We start from the raw sequence: 8,252 nt of genomic DNA on the forward strand, positions 1-8,252 counted from the left end.
TTACAAAACTATATACTTAAATTATAAAACAAATATGTAGACGAATTTCTTCATGAAATTACGTTCAAAATGTGATTTTAAAATGTTCCCTTCAATATTTATCATAACCGACCCATACAATGGTCCACGAAGCAAATATGTCAAATCAATACATGTTTTATCGTTGAGCATGACATTATGAAGTGCGATTGCTCTGCAGACAAATTCCCTATCATGCGTGTTAAGTGCATCGTAGAATATACCATCAGAGCAATTGTACTTCATTCTTCATTTCTTATATGATAGACATTTTGCTTTTCGATTCATATCATAGTACTATATCACAGCATATGATTCAATATCATGATATGATTAAATGGAATAGCATCATATGTATCAATATAACATCAGAATATATGTCTACAATGTGATATGATACGATATTGCACGATACAAAATCATATGATAACCTACTATTCTGTATATTATATATTTATTACAAATTTCATTACATAATTTCATGCCATAATGGTATCATAAAATGTGCCATATATCCACAATCACATCAGCCAAGCAAGTGTGAATGAGATAGGATCAGTAGATCTTCCATATGTATAAACCGCTAAGAATAGTCTCGGAGAAAATCCAAAACAGGCTACATGTAGCTCTATGCTATGCATGTATATTCATAACAACATTAACAATTCAAGTCTGATGAGAAATGTTCTTGACGAGTATTTGTCTGCATTCTTAAGCAAAGTCTTGACGAGTATTTGTCTGCAAGTCTTGACGAGTAGCTGTCTGCATTCTTAAGCAAAGTCTGACATTTGATATCATACTCCATATTCTTTGTAAAATATTATAGCTACATTGACTATATGCAATTCTGAATGGGTTAGCATAACACTCTAACCTTAATAACACACGGGGACAAGGACTTCACAATTATGGTAGTAGCTACTCTGTGTATATCAAATCAATTACGCACTCTGTTTGCATGTTATGGTCCTTAGTGTAGAATAAACTACTGCATGTTTACAAATGTAACTATAGAGCCCCCTTCCACGCCTGAACCCATATTCCCTTTATGGCAAAACGATTGCATATGTATCTCGATATAACTATGCATGTATGTACTCGTAATAACGAATATAACTCGTTGTGACTAGACACTTATTTGGTACGAGTCACTATTTTGTAGAAACAAGTAAATTCTTATTTTTGAAACAAAATTACAATTCCTGATATGTTTTAATCTGGTTACGTTTCATATGAATGATAGATTTACTTATAATATGACAATGTTGGACTACCTCCCTTAGGTATTACCAGAGAAATAATCCTTAATAAAATTTACAAGGGGGGTCATTATTCTACGGGGGTAATTTTTCTAAACGTGAAATGGACTGATTTTTTGAAAAAGACATTTTTTCTACGGGCAAAAGGGGTCATTATTCTACGTCGAATAATGACCGGGATTCACTTTTCGACGTCGAAAAATGACCCCCGGTCATTATTCTATGGGAGTCAAAATTTGCCTCTACACCGGCTTTTTTTGTTGTGTGAGTTAGTTTTCTAGCAATTTTCAAAATTAAAGTACATCGTGGTATCGTGTTTAGAAAAATGTACTTAAACGATAAAAGAAACAATGATTTTTTTCACTCCCGGAGAAATAAATGACAAAATATTTTGATTTCTTGAATTACTTTATTGGGAGAACTTCATTTTTTTCTAAAAACTCTTAAAATTTGCGTCATTTTATTAATTTCACCCTATAGTAGAAATGATAGAAAGTAGTACAAATGACTAAATAGGAGACATAATTTCAAGCCCTTAAAAATTAATCTGTAAAATTCAGGAGCTTACGGGGGATTGGCCCCCTGGGCCCCCACCAGGGCTTCGCCCTGGTCCCACTGAGGGGCGTCAAGGCGGCCACCAGAACCCCTGCCTCATAAAGTGGACCCCCCCCCCCCCCCCCGGGTAACCGGTAACCGCAATTCCGGGATCCGCCCCTTAGAATTCCAAAGAAATATTCAAATTACAATTTCAAAAATATGTGATTAATATAAATATTTACAAGCGCATTAAGAGTCCTGAACGCATGTATCGACAGGCTTAGTTTTTAGTTGTTTTGATAAACACTAAACTGTGTTCGGGAAAGGCAGTATTGCTTCTTTTCATTTTGATCCGGAATGCAGTACTCTTCAGATAAAAGAATGTAATTTCAATCGGACGAAAAGGAAAAGTAAATTTATTAAACCGTGCAATTTCGTACAGTGTAGCTTAGGTGCAGGTTCACCATGTGTACTTGGACTGACTTAGGAGCAGGTTCACCATGTGTAGTTGGACTGACTTAGGATCAGGTTCACCATGTATACTTGGACTGACTTAGGATCAGGTTCACCATGTGTACTTGGACTGACTTAGGAGCAGGTTCACCATGTATACTTGGACTGACTTAGGAGCAGGTTCACCGTGTGTACCTGGACTGACTTAGGATCAGCTTCACCGTGTGTACCTGGACTGACTTAGGATCAGGTTCACCGTGTATACTTGGACTGACTTAGGATCAGGTTCACCATGTATACTTGGACTGACTTAGGATCAGGTTCACCATGTGTACTTGGACTGACTTAGGAGCAGGTTCACCATGTGTACTTGGACTGACTTAGGAGCAGCTTCACCGTGTGTACCTGGACTGACTTAGGATCAGGTTCACCGTGTGTACTTGGACTGACTTAGGAGCAGGTTCACCATGTGTACTTGGACTGACTTAGGAGCAGCTTCACCGTGTATACTTGGACTGACTTAGGATCAGGTTCACCATGTGTACTTGGACTGACTTAGGATCAGGTTCACCATGTGTACTTGGACTGACTTAGGATCAGGTTCACCGTGTATACTTGGACTGACTTAGGATCAGGTTCACCATGTGTACTTGGACTGACTTAGGATCAGGTTCACCATGTGTACTTGGACTGACTTAGGATCAGGTTCACCGTGTATACTTGGACTGACTTAGGATCAGGTTCACCATGTGTACTTGGACTGACTTAGGATCAGGTTCACCGTGTGTACTTGGACTGACTTAGGATCAGGTTCACCATGTATACTTGGACTGACTTAGGAGCAGGTTCACCGTGTGTACCTGGACTGACTTAGGATCAGCTTCACCGTGTGTACTTGGACTGACTTAGGATCAGCTTCACCGTGTATACTTGGACTGACTTTACATTTGTTTTGTTGTGCTGTGTACTTGGACTGACTTTACATTTGTTTTGTTGTGCTGTGTACTTGGACTGACTTTACATTTGTTTTGTTGTGCTGTGTACTTGGACTGACTTTACATTTGTTTTGTTGTGCTGTCTACTTGGACTGACTTTACATTTGTTTTGTTGGACTGTCTACTTGGACTGACTTTACATTTGTTTTGTTGTGCTGTGTACTTGGACTGACTTTACATTTTGTTTTGTTGTGCTGTCTACGGTTTTCGTAGTGTTCGAATAGTATACATGTATGATAAATCAAATAGTGACCTTTGATGTTGAACTTTATGTTCACACAACTTTTGAAGCTTTTAGGATTTAGAATAAAAATTCATAAGATGGTGCTGTATATACCCTCCCCCTTTCCCCTTCATAGAAATCGTGGACGAGTTGACTCTGAAGCCCTTCAGGCCTTTGGTTTTTTTCTTCTTCGATATAATCATTCTCTCACCAGAGGGCGCGTTACGCAAGCTTCATTTACATTTAAAATTAATATGACTAAATATTTAAATAGTCCAAAACAGAAATGTTGAATATTAGAAACTTTTACATAATTTCTGTGAAATGTCGCTGACAGAGGTGTAGTGCGAGTAGCGCACGGAACTCTGGGTATAAAATGAGATATGATATTAATTCACATATTATCAAAGTGTTACACTTTCAAATAAATATGCCATTATATATAAATATGATTTTAAGAACAGCGCACATTGAGAACAGAACAGAGTACGCGTTGTCTTGCTTTGAATGTGAAATTACCACGTACTTCCTTGTTTAATTTCCAATGCAGGATAGATGACATTTTTTTGGATAAAAAAATCAGAATAAGCACAGTAAAAGTGCAGCTAGTACACTTACCAATAAACTAAATAGGATGTTAAATTTGTATACTACTTTGTACTCTACATAGAATGAACAGTTATCAGGGGCGGATCCAGGAATTGCGGTTACGAGGGGGGGGGGGGGGGGGCACGCTACTTTATGAGGCAGGGGGTCTGGGGGCCGCCTTGAGGCCCCCGGTGGGTCCAGGATTTTACAAAAAAATTATAGGGCTTGAAATATGTTTCCTATTCAGTCATTTGTACTATTTTCTATCATCTTTAATAAGGTGAAATAATAAAATGACGCAAATTTTTAAGGGTTTTCCGAAAAAAAAAAAAAAGTTCTCCGAATAAAGTAATTCAAGAAATCAAAAGATTTTGTCATTTATTTCTCCAGGAGTGGAAGAAATCATTGATTATCTTATCGTTTAGTACATTTTTCTAAACAAGATACCACGATCAGGGACCTGTATACTAAGTTAGTATATAGGTCCCTGCCACGATTTACTTTAAATTTGAAAATTTTAGGGGTGGGGGGGGGGGGGGGCGCCTTTTTAAAGGGCGAAGCAAAAGGTATTGGCATTAAAATCTTTATCCATAATCGTTTATTGAACGCGGGAAACAGAACGCAGTGCTTTGTGACGTCATAGGCAGCGTCGCGATCGGTGTTTCAACAACACAGGAAACGTGACAAGAAACCTCGGACCTCGGTTTTGGCGGTCTCATCAGAAGGACCGCCCCATTTAGTCGCCTCTTACGACTTGTGTAGCAAGAGGAGTACTGAGGACCTATTATAAAATTTACAAACTTTTATGGATTTTATGTAACATCACAGAACGCCGTGAACTTGGGTACACGAGATTCAAAATGGAGAAAGACATGTGCACGCGAATCTACGCCATTTGGACCAAACTTTTAAGATCCATAGGTATGGTTTAACCCTAACCCTAACCCATTAGTTTTCCATATTTCCCACTTAGACTCTAATATGGTGTGTGTGTGTGTGTGTGTGTTTGTGTGTGTGTGTGTGTGCTGGAATCGGGTTGTTCATCTGTACGTCCGTCCGTCTGTAGACGCAATGGTTTCTGGACTCTAAAGCGTTATCCTTTCGACCTACAGTCACCATGCATATCATATCTAGATATTGACTACCCATAGGCCCAGGGCGAAGATGTTCTCTATCGATTTTTGGGTCAAAAGGTCAAAGGTCAAGCGCACTCCTAGAGGGTTTTGTCATGTCCTTTCTTTTTTTGACTCAGGAAAGAAGTAATTAATTTATACCTATTAACAACACCCTTTGGGAGATTGGGGTAAGTGGGGGTATTCTTAGTGAGCAGTGCTCACAGTACCTCTTGTTTTTTCCAGTGAATAAATTCTACAGAGAGTACTGGGGCTTTTTACTTAACATTTACTGAATCAATATATAATAGCCTGAACTGTAAATGAACAGGGACTAATTTTATTGTGAAAAGTGAAATTAAGTAGGATGGGATACATTGTATGATAATCTGCTTCTCTGGGACCATTAGACCAGCCATGACAGAAGTTTAAAAAATTTAGGCTTCTTTATGGAGTACAGATAAAAATTTGTTCCTTGGAATTCAGTTGTTTCCTTGGAATAGGAAGAAGTTGCACTTAAAAGCACAGTTTAACACTAAAAGCACAGTTTAACACTAGAATGTTATGAAACACAGTTTCCCCTTAAGGCTAAGAACAAAAAGACTTCTATTTTATATCCAATATAGTCATGATGAGACCACAGTTGGAGTCTTAAAGTTTTTATGTAAGAAAAATTATGTAACTTTTTCTCTGAAACAGTAATTGTTAATTGTCAAATAAGTGTGCAAGCCCAGGGTCTGAAAAAGGAGTTAGCAATCTTAAAGTGACTCAGGTAAGACATAATACTCATATCAGGGTCTCAGTTGCATGATGAATTAATATTTCAAAGTTAAAATTTTGATTACTGTAACAGTGCATACAGTAGCAACTTCGAACTTCGTTTAACCTGCAACAATGCAGGGCTCGAAATTAACATATGCCCGTCAGTCTGTGACTGGTTTAAAGTCTGGCGGACTGACTGACATTTGTTTTAGTCAGTCCGATAGGACTGGTTAATTTTGTAAAGCATCATTTGGAAAATATACTTATGAAATCTTATACACACATTTGGCATCTTCTGTAGATATCAGACGAATCTTGATTCATAAATACAAATCCCACATAAGTGCTACAATGTTGTCAGGCATATTGAGTTAAATTTCATTTTAATAACATTAACGAAATATGTGTATAATTATTTCTGGAAAACTTGGTTGGACTGGTAAATTTTTCCGTGGACTGGTTGAAATTATACCCCATCAGTCCAGCTGGACTGGTGACATAAAAAGTTAGCTTTAAGCCCTGCAATGAACAAGATATATTTTTACAATTTATGTAGGTAAGGAGAGGGAGAAATTGATCAAATCTCTTTTCCTCGAAAACCTATTGGTATCATGATATATAAAAATGAATTCACCTTCCACTATCTCGAAATGACGAGAAAAGTTCTCGTAATTAGGAGAAAAGATCTCATGATTACGAGATAATTATCTCGAGATTATGAGAAAAGATCTTGTAGTTACGAGATAATTTTCTTGTAATAATGAGAAAATATATAAATATTGGTCACATGATATATGATCTTGCTTTACATTCATGAGCTCTCCTCTTTCCGTCTTTGATTTTTTAATGCAGTTTTAGATATAAGAAATCACTTTCTGATCGAAGCATGCCAAGTAGACCATTAGAAAGTTAACTTACTGAGTGAGAGTTTCATGAATGCATTTAAAATACAAAGAAAAGAAACAACAACTTATTTCTGTAAGCTTCTGCACCATAAATTAATTAACTTCGTTTTACAAGTTTCACGATAGTATTTAAGCTAATAATAAAGTTAAACTATCATAATGCTTAGTGTACATCACAGTACAAAAATTCAAGACTGACCCGTAATTCCAGCGTTGAGCACAGGGATCGACATTAACGGTTGTCCGATTGCCCGAGGCAAGTGAAACTCAATACACACTTGCCTGATGGGGCAAGCGATATTTTTAGTAAAAAATGTGATTATTGTAATAATTGTGTTAAGCTTGATGAATATAAAATATTAGAAAGTAAAACTCAACTTTTCTTTAACGAACCGTCAGATTATAGCGAAGGCCCATTCTAGTAGATCGTACTGTATCACCAATTGACAATTAAAAAAGAGAGATAATTAAGATAATTAGAATTACTGGTTGACAGGCTTATTAGAGTCTAAAATATTTCGGACAACTAAGTTTTTCATTTGGACAAGTAAAACTTTTAGTTCACTCCCCGAAGTGAGATGAAAAGTGAATGTCTATCCCTGGAGCACATATCGTCCTTGGCGATGAATTATGCACGTACCCTCACGATAATATGTGCCGAGACAAGAAGTATTTTTTGCATCACGGTACAACATACTGTTGTCGGAGAATATTATATTGTCGCCAGCCGCGATAGATAGGAAGGGGGATAGATGATAAGATAATTATAAGTATCAATGTATTTTGTCGTCGGTGGCCGAGTGGTTAGGCCGTCAGACTCTCGACCGAAAGGTCGTGGGTTCGAGTCCTGGCCGCGGCAGGGCTGACGTTGTGTCCTTGGGAAAGGCTCTTTACATGAATTTCCTCACTCCACCCAAGTGTAAAAGGGCCAGGGCTCAAAATTAGCAAGAAATACTCGTAAAATGCGAGTACATTTGAAAAATAGCGAGTAAAAATAATGGACACTCGAAAATCTTAGTGAGTGGTGATTTACAAACTATGATCGTATCGTATCCGTTTTATACGGTGATGCGCTATTTGCTTCTCCCAAACTTGCACTCTGAATCATACAAACGCTTACATGAACGACCAATTTCAATAACCGTTTTTATCCAGATTTTTCTTATATGATTTTTTAAGAAACTCGGAGTCAAACAAATGCTTTAGAGATCGGACATCGCATATCGACATGTGCCACGAGTCCTGTTCACCTATAGGGGTGATTAAATTGAATAATTCCAAGTATGATGTTTTTGTTATTCATTTATCTACAAAAAATATCGGAATCTATGTTTTACCAAGTCTTCCGGTAGTTATTTTTATCAGAATCATGAGAATGTCATATCTAAATTTATTGTCAT

The 8,252-nt window shown here is 37.3% G+C and overlaps 1 protein-coding gene across 3 annotated transcripts in view; it reads left to right on the forward strand.

Annotated features, from left to right (window-relative positions):
* The first annotated feature begins 4,712 nt into the window (after positions 1-4,712).
* The window catches only part of LOC125655395 (plexin-A4-like), a 197,262-nt gene continuing 193,722 nt past the window's right edge, over positions 4,713-8,252 (forward strand). For 2 of the 3 annotated variants that reach the window (XM_048885664.2, XM_048885665.2), the window contains exon 1: positions 5,859-5,957. The gene's annotated coding sequence lies outside the window, so the exon portion shown is untranslated. Of the gene's footprint in view, positions 4,995-5,858; positions 5,958-8,252 lie in introns of those variants that run through there. The other variant, XM_056142959.1, reaches the window with a different exon arrangement.

The sequence above is a fragment of the Ostrea edulis genome, chromosome 7 (genome assembly GCF_947568905.1).
Source record: "Ostrea edulis chromosome 7, xbOstEdul1.1, whole genome shotgun sequence".
Lineage (NCBI taxonomy): Eukaryota > Metazoa > Mollusca > Bivalvia > Ostreida > Ostreidae > Ostrea > Ostrea edulis.